This window comes from Moschus berezovskii, chromosome 9 (assembly GCF_049115385.1).
Source record: "Moschus berezovskii isolate FMDL1 chromosome 9, NW_MosBer_1.0, whole genome shotgun sequence".
In the NCBI taxonomy this organism is placed as follows: Eukaryota; Metazoa; Chordata; class Mammalia; order Artiodactyla; family Moschidae; genus Moschus; species Moschus berezovskii.
In genome coordinates this window covers 76,885,558-76,906,929 of record NC_142468.1, presented here as the reverse complement: position 1 = coordinate 76,906,929, position 21,372 = coordinate 76,885,558, and the positions used below count along the sequence as shown (strand labels likewise).

The window sequence follows — 21,372 nt, the reverse complement described above, 5'->3', positions numbered from 1 at the left end:
ACCACACCACTCCACAGTGCCTCCAACTCTCAGACACCGCAAGTACACACATTCCCTTATACACCTGCTTGAAACTTTGTGTGTCTGGGGGTAAATACACAGGAATGGAGTTGCTGAGACATGGGATAAGACCTGGTTTGACCACATGCTACCAGATTGGTTTGTAGAATAGCAGCAGTTCCCTCCAGCAGTACTTGACAGCTTCTGTATTCTTACCATTCCTCCATTCTTGACAATACAGTTTTCTCTTTTAATCCAGTCTAACAGGAATAAAATAACATCTCATCATTGCTTTAATTTGCAACTCTTCATGTTTTTTAGCCTTTTCCATTTCCTCCTCTGTATAGTTCCTTAACTTTGCCCACTTTTTTTGCTGTTCCTTTTTTTCCTTGTTGATCTGTGGGTATATATATACACACATATATTCATACACACAAACCCTGCATAATCTAGGTTATTAGCACCTTGTTGGCTTTAGATGTTGCAAGTATCTCTGTTAATCATTGTTCCTTCTCTCATCAGGTCCACAGCATCCTCCACTAAACACACACATACAGTTGAGAGTTCACGATGCCTATTCCTACAACCCCGAGGTCCCTGACAGGTTGTGTGGTTGTTGAGCCACCACCTCAGCCTCAAGAAACTCAGTCAGTCACTCTTGGCTATAAGTTGACAGAAGGACTGCCAGCATTTAACCAGACTTCTGTGGTCTCCCAGATAGATTGTAAGATAAAGCTTCTCAAAAGAAATCTGCACTATGTGCTCAGTCACCATATGAAGGTCCACAGGTAGACAAGAAAGCTGCTGATAGGCCTCCAAACAGCAGCTGCCGGCATCCTGACATCTCAGTATGCCCACTACACCCGCTGCAGTTAGCAACGAGGATTCTAAAACCATAGTTTTCACAAGCCTACTATTACCAAGAATGGGACCAGACTGAAGTCACAGGTGATGAAACAACAGATGCAACCTGGAAGCCCTTGGAATAGGATGTTTCTCTTCTCAACCATACAGCTGCTCACCATGGAGGCTCCTGCCTTCCACCCCCTTCCAACCTCCTCTGTTTTAACAGCTGGGTACTTACATGTTTATTTCTTCAGGGTCTGTAAGCAGGTAAGCATCAGATTCACTGGGACCAGCAAAGGAATGGCCCTGAGACAGAACTAGGACGTTTCTTTTCTTCTATTTCAGAGTGAATTCGGTGCAGCCCAGAAACACTTTGCGCACCCAACTCGAGTTCATGCCAATGAAGGTGGGGCACCAGAGGCTCACTATGGAAATGGACTGCAACATGTTCCAGAACCTAACCAACTTCAGAACTGTCACGGTGGTAACCCCTGAGCCTCCAGCTTAAACTTCCAGCTCCCGCATCACGTTCCCCAACCACCTCCTCAATCTACAATCTAAAACCAAGCATGCTGGGAAGAGAAACTTTGCTTATCAGACAAATGATTCTCTGCTCAGGTTAAGCAGGAGAGGACCAAGAACAAAACCAGATTCCCCACCTCAAAAAAACTTATAGTCTCAGAAATCAACAGAAAAAACACTCATTTCTGTCACCCCAGCTCAAGGCATCTATGAAGACTAGTTGTCTTAAAATAGAAACTATTGGGCTCGAGGAATTTTTTTAAAAAGTCTTTATAAAGGTATTCAGATAATTAAGATTTTTTTTGAGTTCAGGGTTTTCCATAACCATTTACTATTCATCAATACATACATTAATTTATAGGTAAGGAAAATAACCTACATTTAAAGCACTCTTGTATTTCTGATGAAATGGAACAATATTAAATAAAAATATGATTTTTAGACAATCCTGATTATACTGGTCAATGCCATCCCTGACCATTATCCTTAAAGATCCAAAGATGACTAAAGAAAGTTATAAAATACACAGCATAAGACCTGAGTGGAGAATGATCTTCAATATTTAGCTATGAATAAGTCCTTATTAGAGTTGAATATTATGAAAGAGTAAATATTCCACAATTAAGTATCATGTTAAAAACATGAATTTGGTCCAGTAGAGAAATATGCAGTTATTAAGTATAAAGAAAACAGGACCTATAAAAAAAACTGGACTCCTTTTGTACAAAGTTAACATTTGTTTCATTGTTTCCATTTTGTTGCTTTGATACTCTCGGTTTTAGTTCCTTTTCTTTGTAATAATTGTGAACAAGTACAGAACGGCACTTTATTAAAGTAAAGTAAAACTCCCGACTCAAAGAATTTCAGCCTCAAGTACACAGTATTCTCTCAAAAGAATGGATGCTGGACTTGCAGGCTACTATGCTAAGTGAAATAAGTCAGACAGAGAAAGATAAACACTGTATGATATCACTTACATGTGGAATCTAAAAAATATAACAAATTAGTGAACATAACAAAAAAGAGGGGGTGGTGGGAATAAAAAACAGGACAGCGACTGTTGCTGAGTGCACCTAGAGAGACCATGGGGATGTCAGATGGGCTGATGTGATGAAGAACATCTACACAAGACAAAGGACGCCCAGAAGAAGTGCGGAGACCTGTAGGGCAGGCATGAGGCCTAGTCAGGTATAGCACTGTATACCCTGCTTTCTAAGATGTTACTTTCCAGGTTTACCTTGCTTTCCAATATGTGATCTTCCAGACTGATGCAAAAATATAATTAACCGGTGATGGTTTTGCAAAAGGATTAACTGAAGAGGCCCTTAATACTACATAAACTCTATAATCTTATACATTCAAAATTTTTTGATTTATAAAAATTTTGTACTTACATTTGGGGACAGGCAATACAAAACAGAGAACAATATAAATATGTATAAGGAAAATAAGTCTGTTCAATACAGTGAACACACCTAACAACTGAGCTTGTTGACCTAAAATATGAAACAGCCAGTTATTTTACCAGCAAAATGGGTTTATTCGGGAACAACAAACAACTGCAATTAGGGTCAAGCCAGCGACAGTAAAAACCACAGCCAAGTTCCACAAAGGAAGGAAGGAAAGGGAGGAAGTTGGGAGCAGTTGTTTGAAACAAAATTTCATGGAGGAAAGCGAGAGTTCAGGGTGATGAGGGGTTCTCATTAGCTTAGTAGCTAGGGTCAGTTTCCTGGAGGAGATAAAATGTACACCAGTCCTGTCTATAACTGACAATCCTTCCTGTTATATACCTAGAGTAATACTGCGTGAGAGCTCCTCCTTCTGGCCTCTCGACTCCATTTCAAATAAGGTTTCACTTTATTGATTTTCCAGCCTCCCAGGTGTCACTAGCAGTAAAGAAACTGCCTGCCAATGCAGGAGACGTAGGAGACTCGGGTTTGATCTCTGGGTTGGGAAGATCCCCTGGAAAAGGAAATGGCAAATCACTCCAGTATTCTTGCCTAGAAAATCGCTAAGACAGAGGAGCCTGGCAGGCTACAGTCTACAGGGTCGCAAAGAGTCAGACATGACTGAGCGACTAACACACTTAATAGTTTTCACAAGCTCAACACCAACAGAACTCTCTCTTGTGTGCTCAGCTGTGAGGCTCTTCTGTCCATGGAATTTTTCAGGCAGGAATACTGGAGTGGGCTGCCATTTCCTTCTCCAGTAGATCTTCCCAACCCAGGGAGTGCACCTTGTCTCCTGTGTCTCCTGCATCGCAGGCAGATTCTTTACTGCTGAGCCACTGGGGAAGCCCTTCAATAACAACATAGTAATGGAACAAACTGGAATAACATTCAAAAGAACGTGCTGGTAAGAATAATATTCAGCAACATGCTAAAATGTATCTTTGACAATGACACATTTTATTGAATAGGGAATACGGCAGCTTCCCCAGGGATCTCTGAGAGGCAACTCAATCACAAAAACTCATGTAATTGTCTTTTGTATCTAGCACAGAAAAATATACTCATATGGTTTATAAAAAATTGCCAGTTTGGCCTAATCACCAAACTTTGGTAATTGTGTCTCTTAGTAAGTACAGATACTCCCTTCTAATCCAGAAAGCATCCTAGCTCCATTCTCAAAGCAGACATCAGAGCTTGGCTGTAACAGTAAGAAAGAGAAGAGAGTTCAAATGAACCATGATTAAAATTCATGATTCAACTTCATTCTGAGTGAGTTCTTTGATTCTGTTCATGCAATGATCAACAGCATTAATGAGTAAAGGAATCCAATTATCTTCTGGCTGTGGGGTCACATGACTTGCTCTGCAAATGCAATGGGGAAAAGAGAAGTTAAATTTATTACACTGTCAAGGGAAAGACCTATCCTCAAAAGCGGGCACAGGGAAAACTACAGTAAAAGAGGGCAAGGGTCTCAGCTGCTCCAAAAGCAAAGCTGAGAAAAAAGACCACACTCACTCTCGATGCTTCGAGATGGGGGTTTGGGAGTTGAGAATGGCTGTACCGGCTTATTCTCAAAAAGCTATTTCGGGATAAGTCTTCATACTCACTTTGTTATTTCCAGTGCCTTCTTTAAAACGGATACAAGTTTTGCAGACTAGAAAAAAAAAGAAACAAGAGAAGTTACTCACTCTGAGCCCTATCACAAAAAGGAAAGGATAGGGGACTTCCCTGGAGGTCCAGTGGCTGGGTCTCTGAGCTCCCAGTGCAGGGGGCCTGGGTTCAACCCCTGGTCAGGGAAGGAGACCCCACAGGCCACAACTAAAAGATCCTGCATGCCACAACAAAGACCAAAGATACTTCGGGGAATAGCTAAAACTCAGCACAGCCAAACAAATAAAACAGATACTTAGGGGAAAAAAAAAGGAAAGGAGGAAAAAGTGGGGGGTGGGGGGGGAGTAGAGCTAAAAATATTTTACTTGAATATTAAAATATTTAATACTTTAGCTCTCTTCCCCTTTTTTTTCACATTCACTTTTTAAAAACGGACTTAAGAAATAAACATCTTTAGCATTTCGCCATGTCAATTACCCTAGAAACAATTTTAAGGAATGCACATTGGTAGCATTCATACATCCTCACGTTATTTTGTCACTGGTATTCTTAAAATTCCGTAAGTTAAAAAAAACAAAAACAGTTGTTTCTGCTATACATATCCTAAACTATCAGCAGAGGTGAGACAAGAAGTTTTTTAAAAGTGAAAGTGAGAAAAAAGGAAGGAGGAGAGTTAAAATATTACAATATTTTAATACTCAATAAGAAGTCATTAAAAAAAAAAAAAAACCCTTGGAGGAAACAGTCAAAAATAAAAACGTTGATTAGGTGGCCGGATCATGGACTCTTTTCTATTTAGCAAAATCTTATTAATACTGCTGCCATAGTATCTTTATAAGCTTTTTTATATTTAAAATTTTTTTTAATTTTTTTTTAATTTATTTTATTGGAGGCAAATTACCTTACATTAATATATTGGTTGGTTTTGCCATACATTGACATGAATCCACCCTGGGTGTACATGTGCTCTCCCTCCCGAACCCCCCTCCCACCTCCCTCTTCCCCATATCCTCCCTCCATGTCATCCCTGTGCACCAGCCCCAAGCATCCTGTATCATGCGTCAAACCTGGACTGGTCACTAATGATAATATACATGCTACAATGCCGTTCTCCCTAATCATCCCACCTTCGCCCTCTCCCACAGAGTCCCAAAGACTGTTCTATATGCCTATGTCTCTTTTGCAGTCTCGTATACAGGGTTCAGGTTACCATCTTTCTAAATTCCATATATATGCATTAGTATACTGTATTGATGTTTTTCTTTCTGGCTTACTTCACTCTGTATAATTGGCTCCAATTTCATCCACCTCATTAAAACTGATTCAGATGCATTCTTTTTGATGACTGAAAAATACTCCATTGTGTATATGTACCAAAGCTTTCTTATCCATTCATTTGCAGATAGACATCTAGGTTGCTTCCATGTCCTGGCTATTATAAACAGTGCTGCAATGAACATTGGAGTACATGTGTCTCTTTCAATTCCGGTTTCCTCGGTGTGTATGCCCAGGGGTGCGATTGCTGGATCATATGGCAGTTTAAATTTTTTTAAAGAAAACAAAAAAAGAAAAAATATAACCTAAATTTGTCCTAACTGCTGATAGTTCAGGATATATACAGCAGAAACAACTGGGTTTTTTTAAAAAACTTAAAATTTTAAGAATACCAGTAACAAGGTAACATGAGGATGTATGTATCCTACCAACATACCACGCATTCCTTAAAACTGCTTTTAGGTAACTGACATGATGTATTACTAAGGATGTTTATTTCTTCAGAAGTCAATTTTTAAAAAGTGAATGTGGAAAAAAAAGTTAATGTCCAAAAGGATCCTAATTCTACTCCAAGGTGTTTCCACATTGTGAAGATACATTTGATGACTCTATTAATAATTTCCACAAATTTACCAAATATTATTAGAACTGATACATCTGATGGTAAAATATAAGCTGTCCACAATTTTACTTTTCTTTCCTATAAAATGAGACATAATAACTTAAAGTTTATAAAAAATAAGAGAACAGAACTCTAGCAGGACCTAGGAGTTCAAAGAAAACAATAAAATCAGATTTTTATAAAGAGCTTAACCCTTCATGACCACTCACGGTTAAATCACATAATATGTCGATATTAGAATAGAGAATAGATATAGAATTAGATATTAAACATATTCTAATATTTTAAATTAGAGTATTCCTATTAGACTATTCACCTATTTTGGCCAATACTGGAAATGAGAAACTTGTAACTTCACGGTGAAAGAATCCTAAAGCACTGTACTAATTTCTCTCAAGGCATGGTTATCTAAGGTCTTTGGATGGGTGCATACTAAGTCACTTCAGCTGTGTCTGACTCTTTGCGAACCTACAGACTGTGGCCCACCAGGCTTCTCCATCCATGGGATTCTCCAGGCAAGAATCCTGGAGTGGGTTGCCATGCCCTCTTCCAAAGGATCCTGCTGACCCAGGGATCAAACCATGTCTCTTACGTCTCCCACATTGGCAGGTGCGTTCTTTACCGCTAGCACCACCTAGGAAGCCCCTCTAAGGTCTTTGGGTTTTTCTAAACGATTACCCAAGTGGTTATGGAAGAGAGAGTACTATCAGAGCTCACTGCTATCAGAATTCAAATTCAACAACTATTTATCAGGCACAAACACATTGTGACATTACTATTGTACTTGCATCCAAGTGTAACAAACAAACATATTCCCCACAGTTTAAGAAAATACCAATGATTCCTGAAATTCTACCAATTAGGTCTGCAGCTATTCCCTCAAAGCTAGTACTTAACATTGTTTCGCACAGTCAAAGGGCACACAGGTGGGTAAATGCTCAGAGCCAAATCATCCACACTAAAGGGAGAAAGAAAAAATAACCATTAACCAAGAAGGAACAAAGCTCAACTAGGTGGTCTCCAGGATACAACTAAGAATGCAACAAGTGAGGAAATAATTCCCAGAAATGCATCAGTTCCTTATTCTGGGCAACCAATAAATAACCAATTCAACTGGTATTTATGGAACACATACATACCCTGTTTTACTAAGAAGTTGAGGGTGGGGGGAACTCCCTTGGCCAGTAGGATGGCATATTATTAATTCAGTTAAAAATTTTAGGATCTGAAACCATAAGTTTAATAACCGATATAGGCAGGGTTCATCCCTGAATGCCATTAAAGGAGGCACCACTTTAATCAAGCAATCAAGTTAGTGCTGTACCACCAAAAAGAGGACAAACTAATACCATGTGCCTTTCCAATATGATGCAATGAAAAGCATGAAACACTCAACTAAGTGATATTCTTGCCAAAAATGTTTAACCCGAATATAATTATGAGAAAACACCACACGAATCCAGATTGCTGGATATTTTACAATGCAACTGACTTGGATTCTTTAAAAATGTCAAGAAAATTTACAAAATTTTTAAATGTCAATAACAAAAAAAGCTAAAAAAGGACAGGGACTGCTTTAGTTTCAAGATGCCAAAGAGAAGACAACCAAATGCAGTATGACCCCTTGACAGAACCCTGAATTAAACAAACAAACAAAAATGCTATAGAAGACGTTTTAGAGACAATTTGGGAAATGTGAATATTAGATAATATTATTATATTCAGTATAACCTTTATCATCAGGGAATGGCAAACCACTCCAGTATTCTTGCCTGGAGAATTCCATGGACAGAGGCACCTGGCAGGCTACAGTCCACGGGGTTGCAAAGAGCAGAACACGACTAAGCGACTAACACACACAAACACATATTCAATGTAAATTTCTGAAATGTAATACTAAAACTGTTTGTTCTTAGGAAATACATGCTGAAATATTCAGGGGAAAACGTCACTTATGTCTGCAACTTACGAATGCTTCAGGGATAAAAACAGCACATCGATTTCGGTTTTTAAAAAGGTACATCTAATTACAGAGAAATAAACAAATACAGGAAAAAAAGTGAACAACAGGTGAACCTAGACGGAAGTACAGGTGCTCACTACAATACTTTTTAACCCTTCTGTGAAGAAAGCTGATCGCCGAAGAATTGATGCTTTTGAACTGTGGTGTTGGAGAAGACTCTTGAGAGTCCCTTGGACTGCAAGGAGATCCAACCAGTCCATTCTAAAGGAGATCAATCCTGGGTGTTCATTGGAAGGACTGATGCTAAAGCTGAAACTGCAATACTTTGGCCACCTCATGCATCGAGTTGACTCACTGGAAAAGACTCTGATGCTGGGAAAGGTTGGGGGCGGGAGGAGAAGGGGACGATCGAGAATGAGATGGCTGGATGGCATCACCGACTCTGTGGACATGAGTTTGAGTGAACTCCAGGAGTTGGTGATGGACAGGGAGGCCTGGCGTGCTGTGATTCACGGGGTCGCGGAGAGTCGGACACGACTAAGCGACTGAACTGAACTGAACTGAACAGGTTTGAAACCTTTCAAAACAAAAAGATGGGGAAAAACCTTCAGGTGACGGCACAAGTTGAGATCAGAATGCTGCTGCTGGGAGGTTTTGAGTGGAGGTCACACCTACCTAAGGCTGATCTCATCAGAAATGTCCACAATGTCATCCAGCTGGGCCACCTGACCCTTCTTCCCGTTCTCCGCCACTGAGAGCCGGGTTTTCTTCAGGCAGGCTTTGGATGCTCTCGCCAGTGCAAGGCATGGGATTATGAGCTCCTGGTCTTCCTCTGACCAATATGAGTCCCGACTGTTTGGACATCCCAATATATCCTCCTCATCAACACGGCTGTCAGAGCTGTCCTCCTCAATGTCATTCAAGAGGCCACAGGAAGGGTCACATTCTTCCACAGCCTAAGATACAATATGATATATGTGAATGCCAGAAAAAAAACACAAGTATTAATACTTTCAGCATCATGTCTGGGTTGTTCCCAAACTTCAGCCAGCTATTTCCCTAAATGGCTACAGAGCTGAATCACCTCACACATGCTGTTCTAACTCTCCTAGTGCAGCAATGGAACAGAGAGGAATGGTACAAATCGCACCCCCACGTGGGGTGGGGGAGACGGGAGATGGAGGATGGGAGTGAGGGGGGACCCATGTGGTCCACGCTTGACACATCTTCTCTCTCTATAACCAATTCTCATCTACTAGACACAGAGTGGCCTTCCAATGACCATCAAAGACAGAGGTCCTCTCACCTGCTCCACCTCCTCATGTGCATCCTTCACAAGATCCACTCTCTGTCAGCACTGAAAGGGCTGCAGCTTTGTTATCTATGAGTGAAGAATCAGAAGCACCAGTTAGTGGAGAATCCCAACAATTCTCTTGAGTCTGCAAAAAGCAACAGTATGCTCATCTGAAGGGAGTGCCAAGGACAGTAAACAAGGGCAGCAGTTGAATGTACAATTCTTCTCATATACATCCTCTGGGTGCCCAGACAGGGGGGTAAAAAGCTTTCTGTCATTCACCATAGGAAGAACTACAACAGTCACATGCTGGTTCTCAGCATGGTACCCTGGCATGACCACTGCTCTCGGCCTAGCAGGCTCTACCCCATAACTGCTTCAGTGTCCCCAGAATACTGCCCCTGAGGCAGGACCAGAAGAGGAAACCACATCTGTTCAACAAGAGACAGAGCCACAGCCAGAGGTGTTTGAGTCTGAAAGTTATGTGAACTCAAAAGACTGGCAACAAGAATTAATACCTATCATTTCATGTCGGCGATAAACTAGACCTGTTTCACTAAGTTCTTTACGTAAGTAAAGATACATACATACTATAAAACCGGCAGTTAGATGTGAGGTCTGTCAGCTTTGGCCAGCAGAACCAATGTCTACTTTCCACTCTCACCCACCTTTTGGGATCTGAGGGACATGTTGGCACGCATCCCAGACACTGTTATAGGAAATCAGGTTCTCAGGGCTGCTGAAAGCAATCAATAAGGTTATATCAATAACTGGGTTCCTGTTTCCTACAAAAGGTCCTTCCTGCTGGTCATTAATCTCAGTTATCAGTAACTTTGCTGTTAAAATGACTTTCCCCCCCCTCCCAGAACCAAAGAACCCCATTACCCAATAACTCCAGCTATGGCATCACTACTCTAAGCTGGATTGATGTAAAGTGCTTCCACAAGCTGAGCCATGTCATCCACGATGTCCAGAGTGGCGCTCCGCACCAGCTTTCGCAGGGTGATGCCTGTAGCCAGACCCAAAGACTAAGCAGCCTATTCATCTTTCTAGAAGTCTGGAAAGTCTTCCCGAGAATCTAAGCCCAACAGAATTTGAGGTGATGTGCACCCACATGCTTTAACTGCAGTGCCAACACAAAACCCAGGTCTCATGTATATCCCCATGTCATTTGCTTGCTCCTCCCACCATTCCTTAGCGGTATTCTCCAAAAGAGATCTGGAACAAAATTGTTCCATGACAGCACGTATTCACTCATTAAAGAGTAGTTTCTTTCCTGGTGGTCCAGTGGCTAAGACTCTACGCTGCCAATGCAGGGGCCAGGGTTCAATCTCTGGTCAGGTAACTAGATCCTACATGCCACAGCTTAGGAGTTCACATGCTGCAACTGAAGACCCTGCGTGCCAAGGCAAAGGCTGAAGAGCGCCCCTGCCACAACTAAGACCTGGCACAGCCAAATACAGAAAATCATAAATTTTTAAAAAAACAGTGATTTCTTGACATTTGTGGATAAAACACTTCAAGTTTAAACCACATGAGTTAACCCTGAAGATCCATGAGACATGTCTTCATTTATAATTGTAACCTGACAGTAATCAAGACACGAATATGCAAGCAGAGCTGGAGGCTACTTAACCTATAAGGGAGCTCAGAAACAGCATGTGATGAGGAGGAGGAGCCTGGGGATGGCACTGATAACCAAGCAGTATCTGTGGTGATTATAATGAGTTAGAGACAGAGAAGCCAGTGAGAATTAAAAACATAAGGCAGGGGACATGAGAACACAGTATCTGAACTTTAACACAAAGGCTTACTTACAGAGGTCACTTATATAACTACCTTTGACTGCATTTAATGGGAGAAAGTTACATTACATACTCAAATTGAGGAAAAGGTAAAATTCTCAGGACATAAGCTGTCACATTAGCAAAGATCTACCCCATAAACTGAATACTTATGTGTATGGAGTGGCTTACCCTGATCCTTGGGAAACAAATAGTACACTGCAACAATTGCCTTGATGGCAGCATGCACTTGTTCACAGAACCTCTGGGTTTCCTATGAGAAGATAAGCCAATTGCAGAAAGAAAAAAAGAAATGGATTAGATCAATGTGGTCAAGCCATCTACAGGGGAAAACAGCAGACATCTGTACAGCATCATCAAACATTTTCTGAAGTCCTTTTATGCATCAGGCCCTGTGCTGTTCTCATCACATACCAGGGAGGAGTTAGCTGGATACCAGATACTGAGCAGAAACTCAGTAAGACATGAAGAAACTAGGAAAAACATCCCTGATAATCTATATCCCAAGATATCTGTGACTGGCTTTGAGGTATTCACCATATCTTAGACCAGGAGTTGGCAAACTAGGGCCCAAGGGCCCAATCCAGCTCACTGCCAGTTTTTGCAAATAAAATGCTTCTGGGACACAGCCACAATCATGCGTTTACATGTTGTCTATAATCGTATTCGCACTACAGAGGCAGAGTGGAGTAGCTGGACTGCAAAGCCTGGCATGTTTACTATTTGGCCCGTTACAGAAAAGTTGTCACTCCATCTTAGACCATTAACCAGCTGTCTGTCTCTCTGCCTCTGTGTCTGTCTCTGTCTGTCTGTCTCTAACAGAATCTCAGTATACCTAAAGGAAATTAGAATGGACTTTACAATGCTCAATGCTGACTATTTTCCTTTGAGGCAGTCACTGGCTTTCCCTTATCTTCCTTGTCCTCACTGCTCTGCTAAATTCCAAGCCAAGGCTACGCAAAATGTGATCTACGAGATTGGAGCCAGTCCATGAATGATCTGTTACCAGTCTGAGATGGATAGGTACAAAGATTGAGAATACTTAGAAACTTTTATGCCAATTTGACATTGTTTCAACATCCAAACACATAATTTTGTAAAAACACCACGTTGTATGGACTGCAATTAAAAAAAAAAAAAAAAAAACACCCATTCTTTGGCAGAATTAATGTGCTGAGATCCTAAGAAAGCAATCGTGATTCAAATATATATAATTCATATAAAGCCATATTCTAATTTTTCATCTACGAATGAAAAAACCACTGTCCTGAGCATATACAGAGTAATCAAACTGACAAAAATTAAACACAAAGATAAAATATGAAAAGCAACAAGGGAAAAGTGACAAATAACATACAAGAGAACGCCCATAAGGCTACCAGCTGATTTCTCAACAGAAACTCTTAATCACATGTGTAAAAAGAAGAAACTATATGCATTTAAGTGTGAATATGCATAGCATATATATGGAATAATACCAAAGGAACCAGAGACAGGAGATAAAAACTGTTTAGCACATTTAACTTTGATATCTTCTGAACCTTATACTGTCTACATTATTAAAATTAAGTATAAAAATAATTCAGTACAAACGAGTATTATGTAGTATAATAGAAAGGGTAGAGCTCAAACATCAGACAGAACCTCATTTAAGTCCTAGCTCCACTACTTATCTACTTTAAACTGAGCCTCTGAGCCTTCCTGTTCATCTGTCAGAAAGGGATCATGTATGTGAAAACACTTAGCAAACAGAAAGTACTTTTAAAAATGTCAGCAAGGAAATAACCAGGATGAACCTCAGAATGAATCAATATTCAGAAGAGCCATCTACCCCATGACAACTACTGCATTTGACAAGCTGATCTTCAGAACAATCCTGTGGTTTGAGAAACTTCATCTTACTCGACAGATTGAGGCAATTAAATCCCCCGATTTGAGTGAAAAAGGTGGAAAGAAAATGAGAGGCTTCCTAAGGAATACTGAAGCAGCACATGAATTCTAGAAAAGTGAAGCCCACCTGTGGAGATGGCAGTGGAAGTCGAGAGAAGGCTACGGTCAGAGTCGTGGCTTCCCTTGACACTGTCACAGCTGCCTCATCTGGCGGGGGTGACACAGCAGGTGGCAAGAGCCACTATGTTAGTGCCAAAAGGACAAGGCTGCAACGGCTGCAAGGCCTGTGAAGATGATGCGTTCCCTCTCCACCCATGCCCGCTGAGACGTCTCAAAAAAAACTCCAAAAATCAGTGTTTTCTATTTCAACCTCGGAGGTACCAAGGATGGGTAAGCAGGAGTATCCCCGCAGAGAGGCTGGGGCGGGGGGAGCAGGAAAGAAAGGAGGCGGGAAGAGATGAGAGACAGCAGGCTCCAACCGGAGAGGCACTCGCTGAGTCTTCTCCAAAAGGCCTCCCGATCTAACTCCTTGGGGGTTTCCTGCGCTTCGCCGACTAGTGGGTGCGGGGTGTGGGCCGGGCGGCGACAAACGACAGAGCACAGGTAAGCGGAACGACCTCCCGGCCCCACCTCCTCCGCCCGGCCCGCCGCCGCGGCCGCCAAGGCCTGGCCCCTTCCCACCCAAGCCCGGCCCTGCGGGCGCCCGTCCCCGCTCCGGCAGCTCACCCCGCACTCCAGGAAGCGGCGGCCGCAGCTCCCCGGCCAGGCGCCGGAGCTGCTCCACAGGCGGATCCACGTGGGGTCTGGGCTGCAGCTCCAGCTGCGCTCTCCATCACAGCACCGCGTTAGGAGGCAGCGGACCAAGCCCCGCAGCGGCCTCCGGAGCCGCCCCGCGGCCGCAGCTCCTCCTCCAGGCCGCGGTTTCGCTTCACAACAACCTGCCCCGCCTCGGAGCCCCGCCACGCCCCTTCCGCTCTCAGAAGCCCTGCCTCACTCCCGCTCCAGGACACAGGCAAGACCCAGACCGAGCTGTTTCCTATTCATCCTTCATTTATTGGTATTTAATTAGTTGAAAACACCCCCGACTGAGGAAGCGGAGAGCCCATAATTCTGTTGAAAAAAGGACTAGGAACTAATCAAGGGTAGGCAGGGTCAGGTCCAAGTGTGCACGTTCCCTGTCAGACTTTATTTTTTTGGGCTCCAAAATCACTTCGGATGCTGATTGCAGCCATGAAATTAAAAGACGCTTGCTCCTTGGAAGGAAAGTTATGACCAGCCTAGATAGCATATTGAAAAGCAGAGACATTACTTTGCCAATAAAGGTCCGTCTAGTCAAGGCTATGGTTTTTCCCGTGGTCATGTATGGATGTGAGAGTTGGACTGTGAAGAAAGCTGAGCGCCGAAGAATTGATACTTTTGAACTGTGGTTCTGGAGAAGACTCTTGAGAGTCCCTTGGACTGCAAGGAAATCCAACCAGTCCATAATAAAAGAGATCAATCCTGGGTGTTCATTGGAAGGACTTATGCTGAAGCTGAAGCTCCAATACTTTGGCCACCTCATGTGACGAGTTGACTCACTGGAAAAGAGTCTGATGCTAGGAGGGATTGGGGGTAGGAGGAGACGGGGACGGCAGAGAATGAGATGGCTGGATGGCATCACTGACTTGATGGACATGAGTTTGAGTGAACTCCGGGAGTTGGTGATGGACAGGGAGGCCTGGTATGCTGTGGTTCATGGGGTCGCAAAGAGTCGGACACGACTAAGCGACTGAACTGAACTGTCCCTAAAGTGGCCTCCTTACAGGCTGCCAAGTTCCAGACACTGTGCTAGGTACTTTACATGAGGTATCTAAAAAACACACTGAGTGGGCCTCAGATACTCCTGTATCCATCAGCCCCTGCCCTGTGGATCTCCTAGATAAAGGCTTTCTTTTCACAAAAGGAAATCAACCCTTTACCTTCTTGGGGAAAGAAGGAATCACGGCATTATATACAGAATTTTCTGCAGTCCATTCTGCAAGAATCAGTAGTAGGTAATCCCCCAAACTCCCAGGTGTCCAAGGAACAGCAGCTCCCTGAAGTTTGCCCATCAATACTGGCCTTTCGCCTGCTGCTGAGGCAGAGGCCTGGGCTCCAGAGGTGGATGAGGAGATACAGACTTCAGGAGCTCTAGTGACTTTTGAACCGCACTATGAAGGTTCCAAGCTCAGCAGAGTTCAGTGTCCAAACACAACGAATGAGAACAGGTGTCGCCAGTGTCAACCAGGTCCGTAAAGGGGAGAATAATAAAGCTAGAGTGCCATATGTCATATGAAGAAAGTAGTAGGACTAGTAGTAGGACTGCCAGATGTACAACAGTAACATAAGTAGGTGAACAGGTATAATTTTCAAGTATTTTCCTTGACGGAGATGAGACCTGAAGCTGTGACCAAAGCACCGCTGCAGCAAAATCCAACACAGGTAAACCATCAAGGGGATGTTAAAAAACACCAGCTAGAAAGAACAGAACAGAACTATTAGCTTATTAAGCCCTGGTGGGGTCAGGTCTCACTAATACATTATTGGTGGCTCCTAAAAATATGTTGCTTTCTCTGTTGGGGTTTAACTGATCCTTTATGCTTTAATCACACTTGTGTCAAAGTCGTTTATTTGCCTGCATCCTTCTGTTCACCTTAAAGGCAAGTGTCATTTCATTTCTGTTGAAGCCCTCAAATGTTTAAGGTAGAAATGAATATATATGTCTATGTACAAACACACACACATACATACATACAGTACTCTTTTTTTTTTTTTTGGCAGAGTGAGGGGGGAACTTGGATATCAATATTTTTTCTTGACTTTGCATTTGTAATTGAAGTAACATAATGAATACTGGAATACAAACTAGAAGATTTAAGATTTATAATCCAACCATCACTACAATATGAGTTTTCATTCACCAAATAATTATCGAGCACTCATTATGTGGCAGGCACTGTGCAAGGCTCTAGGCAAGGGACACACTGATGAACAAGTCAGAAAAGATGCTTCAGACAGCTTACATTCTAGGACAGAGAAGAGGAAACCAACCCCCCAAAAAAGAGGAGGGGGAAGATAATTTCAGATGGTGATAAATTCAATGAAGAAAATAACTGGTTACAGGGCAACGGGAGATGGGCCCTCTGAGGTCTGAAGGACAGAAATGAGTCAGTGGAAGAGCATTCCAGGCAGAAGAATAAATAAAAAGCCCAGAGATGGGCCCATCTCCCGTTACCCACCTGTTGGCCTAGAACATGATAAGGCAGGTGGAATTGGGGGCAGTCAGCAGGACCCAGATCATGTCACTGATCTGTTTTAAGCTGACAACAGGGAGACAAGAGCAATTAGGGGGTTAGGGGGTTACTGTAGTAGCCCAGGCAAGAAATCATTACTGGGGACTTCCCTGGTTCACTGCAAGAATCCACCTTGCAATGCAGGGGATGTGGGTTTGATCCCTGGTTGGGGAACTAAGATCCCATACGCCATGGAGCAACTAAGCCCATGCACCGCAACTACTGAGTGCCTGTGCTCCAGAGTCCAAGCACCACACCTGGAGCCCAAGTGCTACAAGGAGAGGCCCCTCATGACGCAACGAAGAGCCTGCACGCTGCCATGAAGACCTGACCCAGCCAAATATTTTTTTTAATAAAGAAATATGATTAGGTAAGAATGGTGGTAACAATGACAGAGAAAAGACATGCACAGTGCTACTTGCTGATGAACTAGATAAAAAGTGTGAGGGAAGAGGAGGAACAAAGATGCATCCTAAATAATGTATTGAAACTGAGAAGAACTGGGGAAAAACAGGTTTGGGGATTCAAATGAAAGGTTCTGTTAGAGGTATATTAAGTTGAGATTCCTGTGAGATACCTAAGGAAGATGCGAAATGCCAGTTGTATATACAGGCACCTGAGGAGCAGAGAAGTAGTCCAGGTCAGAGATAGAATAGATTTATGAGCTATGGGCCTAGATGATACATAAAATCCATTCTATTTATTAAAATATGACTGTAAACCCACCTTTTGGTAAAGCTCAGATTTTAGTTGGAAAGGATGCTCCTGTCAAAGCTATGGTTTTTCCAGTAGTTATGTATATAGATGTTAGAAGTGGACCATAAAGAAAGCTGAGCACCAAAGAATTGATGCTTTTGAACTGTGGTGTTGGAGAAGACTCTTGAGAGTCCCTTGGACTGCAAGGAGGTCAAACCAGTCAGTCAGTCCTAAAAGAAATCGGTCCTGAATACTCATTGGAAGCACTGATGTGAAAGCTGAAGCTCCAACACTTTGGCCACCTAATGGCGAAGAACTGACTCACTGAAAAAGACCCTGATGCTGGGAAACGTTGAAGGCAGGAGGAGAAAGGGACGATAGAGGATGAGATGGTTGGATGGCATCACTGACTCGATGGACATGAGTTTCAGCAAGCTCTGGGAGTTGGCGACGGACAGGGAAGCCTGACGTGTTGCAGTCTGTCGGGTGCAAAGAGTCAGACATGACTGAGGGACTGAACTGAACTGAAGGATGCTCCTGAGAGACAGTCTCCATCTATGTAATAGAAAACTGAACTAGACCTGGATTTCGTCACATATGAAATGCTGCTAACCAGAATATTCTGGCTTGTGGTCAGTGTTCACTAGGCAGAGATCTTCCCTACTTGTCTGCAGATCATGCTTTACTGTCCTCTTACGAGGCTGTGAACTTATTTTGAACAGAGTTTTTGGATCTCTTATAAAACTTCAGATCATCACCTCAGATTTTGATCCATTAGCCCCATTAGGTGAGAACAATAAATAAATAAATTGTTAGGTAAACAGTTTTCAAACCTGTTTACAGAGGTTTGCTACAGGTCTGGGTTTTTTATTTGCGTTTGTTCTAAAGAAATCTCAATCCAAATGTAAACCTAATATATCAGTGTTTTCATAAACAAGTGAACTGCTAAGACAGCTAGATAGCTTACACTGGGTAACTGATCCACTTTTCTTGTATGTCTACTTTTCCTTTCCTCCGTCTGAAATAGTTTCCTTCTCCATTATCATAACCAATTTTGGTTTACCCAGAGGTCTGTCATTTATTCTACTATAAGTCTCTTCTTTCACTGTTTGTAGATGAAAAAGCACAGTGAAACAAACAACAAAAACCTCTCTCACCTCTTATAAACCCTCCTGCCAAAAATGTATCTTAGATGCTTACAAGAGTGGTGGAAGAAAGAGCTTGGAAAGCACTATAAAAACAAATAAAACACCAAATACTAAAGACTGCCCTGCCGGTAAGTTAGGACACATGATCTGTGGTATTTAATTTGGGATTTGGGATATAATTCATAATTGTTATGCAATTAGTCCAGCAAGACCAAGATGTCCTTAAATTGTATTTCCGAATTCTTACCTGGAGAATTCCAACTATAAACGTCATACTGCCTTGTAGGAAATGTCCATCAACAAAGATCCCAAAGGAGAAGCAGCAGCCCAATTTGCCTTTAGTGATTTCACCAACAAACCATGGGCCTGAAAGAGGCAATGGACAGGAAAGGAATTTATATAACTATGACTCTGATTACACATATCACAAGATACATTTTAGGACTAATGAAGAAATATGGGACGAGTCATCTAGAAGCATTCATTTGCATAGCTTTTCTTCTCTGTTAATCTCTGGTGTACCCAATATCCCAGGTAACCAATTATTTGCTCTTTTGCTCCCTGTTTCTCTAGATTATAAAATTGCCTAAGTGCTATATCTGGAATAGATTCCAGTAACAGACTGGAGTACATACACAAACTTTAGAAGATTCTATTGCAGTAATGCATTTACTTTCCTTTAAGAAGCAAAGAGGTACTCCATCGACACCATACTTAATTTTCCAGATAACTGAAATTTACTCCTTTAAACAATAAGACTTCAACCACTTTAATCATTCTAAAATGTACTTATCTTTCTTATTAATATTAATGAATATATTTTATCCTTTTCTTGCTGACCCACAATCCTTACTTTGTACATCAACTACATATTCTGGGTTAACATGTTCATAGCTTAACTCACTTCTTTAATTTTTCAGCTGCAATGCCAGAATGACTTTTCTCTACTCCCTCTGATTATTTACTGCTCCTTCTCAATGTGCAGGCTTCTGGAACTACTATATTGTCAGGAGTGATTAAGAGACAGTCTGATTTCCCTTCTCAAAATGCAATACTATGATTTGCTGGTAAGAGTAGAGTTCAACTTTAAAAAGTCACAGGTAATTTTCTCAGATATATATTATATATACTCCATTAGATACATCTTAGTTTAAGTTTTAATCTTTAAAAATGAAACAACTTCTCCTCTTCTAATGTTTCCCTTTACAGTCAGGAAACAAATCACTTGCTTTGGTCCTAGTGGAAAACAAGTGTCTGAAACAGCCTCAACCCATCTTCTAACCAAGAAACCGACCTCCAAAGGGGAATCTGCCATAGCTTGTTATACAAAATTGTAAAGGGTCATATTTTTATTTAACTACTTTCTGTTCTCTGGTGAGAGTAACTAAAGAGGAAATAAAAGTCCAAAGATGGACTAAACGTATAAAATATAGACTAAAGATATATTAATTCCTAAATGACTCTTAGTAAAGAACATTTGTAAAAAGTTTTAAAAAGAGACTCACAGGACTTTCCGTTTCCATAAATGACTAAAGTGATTTTGTCCGTATTGAGTGTAATAATTAATATGAGAAGAGCTCAGATGCCTGAACTCACTGCTTATCTCGGCTTCTCTCTCTTTTGAGCTGAGTGTTTAGGAGTCACATGGTAGTAAAGAGTCATTCAACTACATAACAGGCATTGTGCTTACTGCTGCGCATAGAGAGGAACAGGATAGATAAGACATCAGTCGATATTCTAATGAGGGGAGAGAAGGCATACACAGAAGATAATCACAAATTCTGACAAAGTAATGAAAGAAATAAAGTGTGGTGAACTAGAGGACAAAACTTTCATATGATCAAAGGCTGCTCTGAGGAGACGACATTTAAACAGAACTCCTGTCTTCTATTAAGTTTCTACCCACATACTAATTCTCACGGTCCTCTCGGCACCCTTGAGTTAGCGTGGCGTTGATTGAATGTGCTTTAAGTTAGGACATCTGTATCCCCCAGATCACGCCCCAGGAAATGGAGAAGCCACGTGCCAGGAATCGTGCTCCTCAGAGCCTAAATGGCTAATGTGAAAATTCTCAGTACATTCTTGGGCAGAATTCTCCACAATTTTCAGGTTTCCTAAATGACTTACCCAGCCCTGTATACAGGGTCAGCAACAACACAGAATAGTAGGAGAGATTTAGTTTGCTCAAGACATGAAGGGAAAATGAGGTCAAATTTATAAATCCCAGCAGTCCTAAACAGAATAAATTTGAAAACTCCAGTAAACACATTCAAAGTTCAGGTTCTTTCAAATACTTTCTAGAAGACTTCCAATGGCTATCTACTACATCTACCGCAAATCATTTGTAATATGGATGACTTGACTTTAAATCAGAAGTTGGCAGGAATTCTGGTAAGCCATTTCACTTAGAATTACAGAGATGTTCAAAGCAATGGTGTAGTTGCAGGACACACACACACATACACACACACACACACACACATAAATATTCTGTGCTCAAAAAATGATCAAGTCTTTGGTTTCCATGAGACTTAGTATCCGAATGTAGAAACTTCCAAAAGTTATATCAAAGTAAGTCAAAGGTCACCCAGTGTTCTGGGTGCACTGCAACACTATTTACAATAGCTAAGACATGGAAACAACCTAAATGTGTGCATGCGTGTGTGCTCATCCATGTCTGACTCTTTGTGACCCCACAGACTATAGCCCACCAGGTTCTTCCATCCATGGAATTTTCGAGGCAAGAATACCAGACTGGGTTGCCATTTCCTATTCCAACACACTATGTATAAGACAGATCATCAACAAGGATCTACTGTACAGCAGCTTTGGTTCCAAATTGGGAGAACAGTACATGAAGGTTGTCTATTGTCACCCTGCTTATCTAACTTCTATGCAAAGTACATCATGCAAAATGCCGAGCTGGAAGAAGCACAAG

General features: G+C 41.7%; 1 pseudogene across 1 annotated transcript; it reads right to left on the bottom strand.

Annotated features, from left to right (window-relative positions):
* Positions 1-1,353: 1,353 nt before the first annotated feature.
* LOC148776507 (cyclin-D1-binding protein 1-like) lies at positions 1,354-14,222 on the bottom strand (annotated as a pseudogene). The gene is made up of 6 exons (XR_016038237.1): positions 14,006-14,222; positions 10,253-10,320; positions 9,597-9,671; positions 8,966-9,246; positions 4,427-4,473; positions 1,354-4,181 (listed from the first exon to the last, which is right to left on the bottom strand). The product of XR_016038237.1 is annotated as a cyclin-D1-binding protein 1-like (transcript).
* Positions 14,223-21,372: the final 7,150 nt, after the last annotated feature.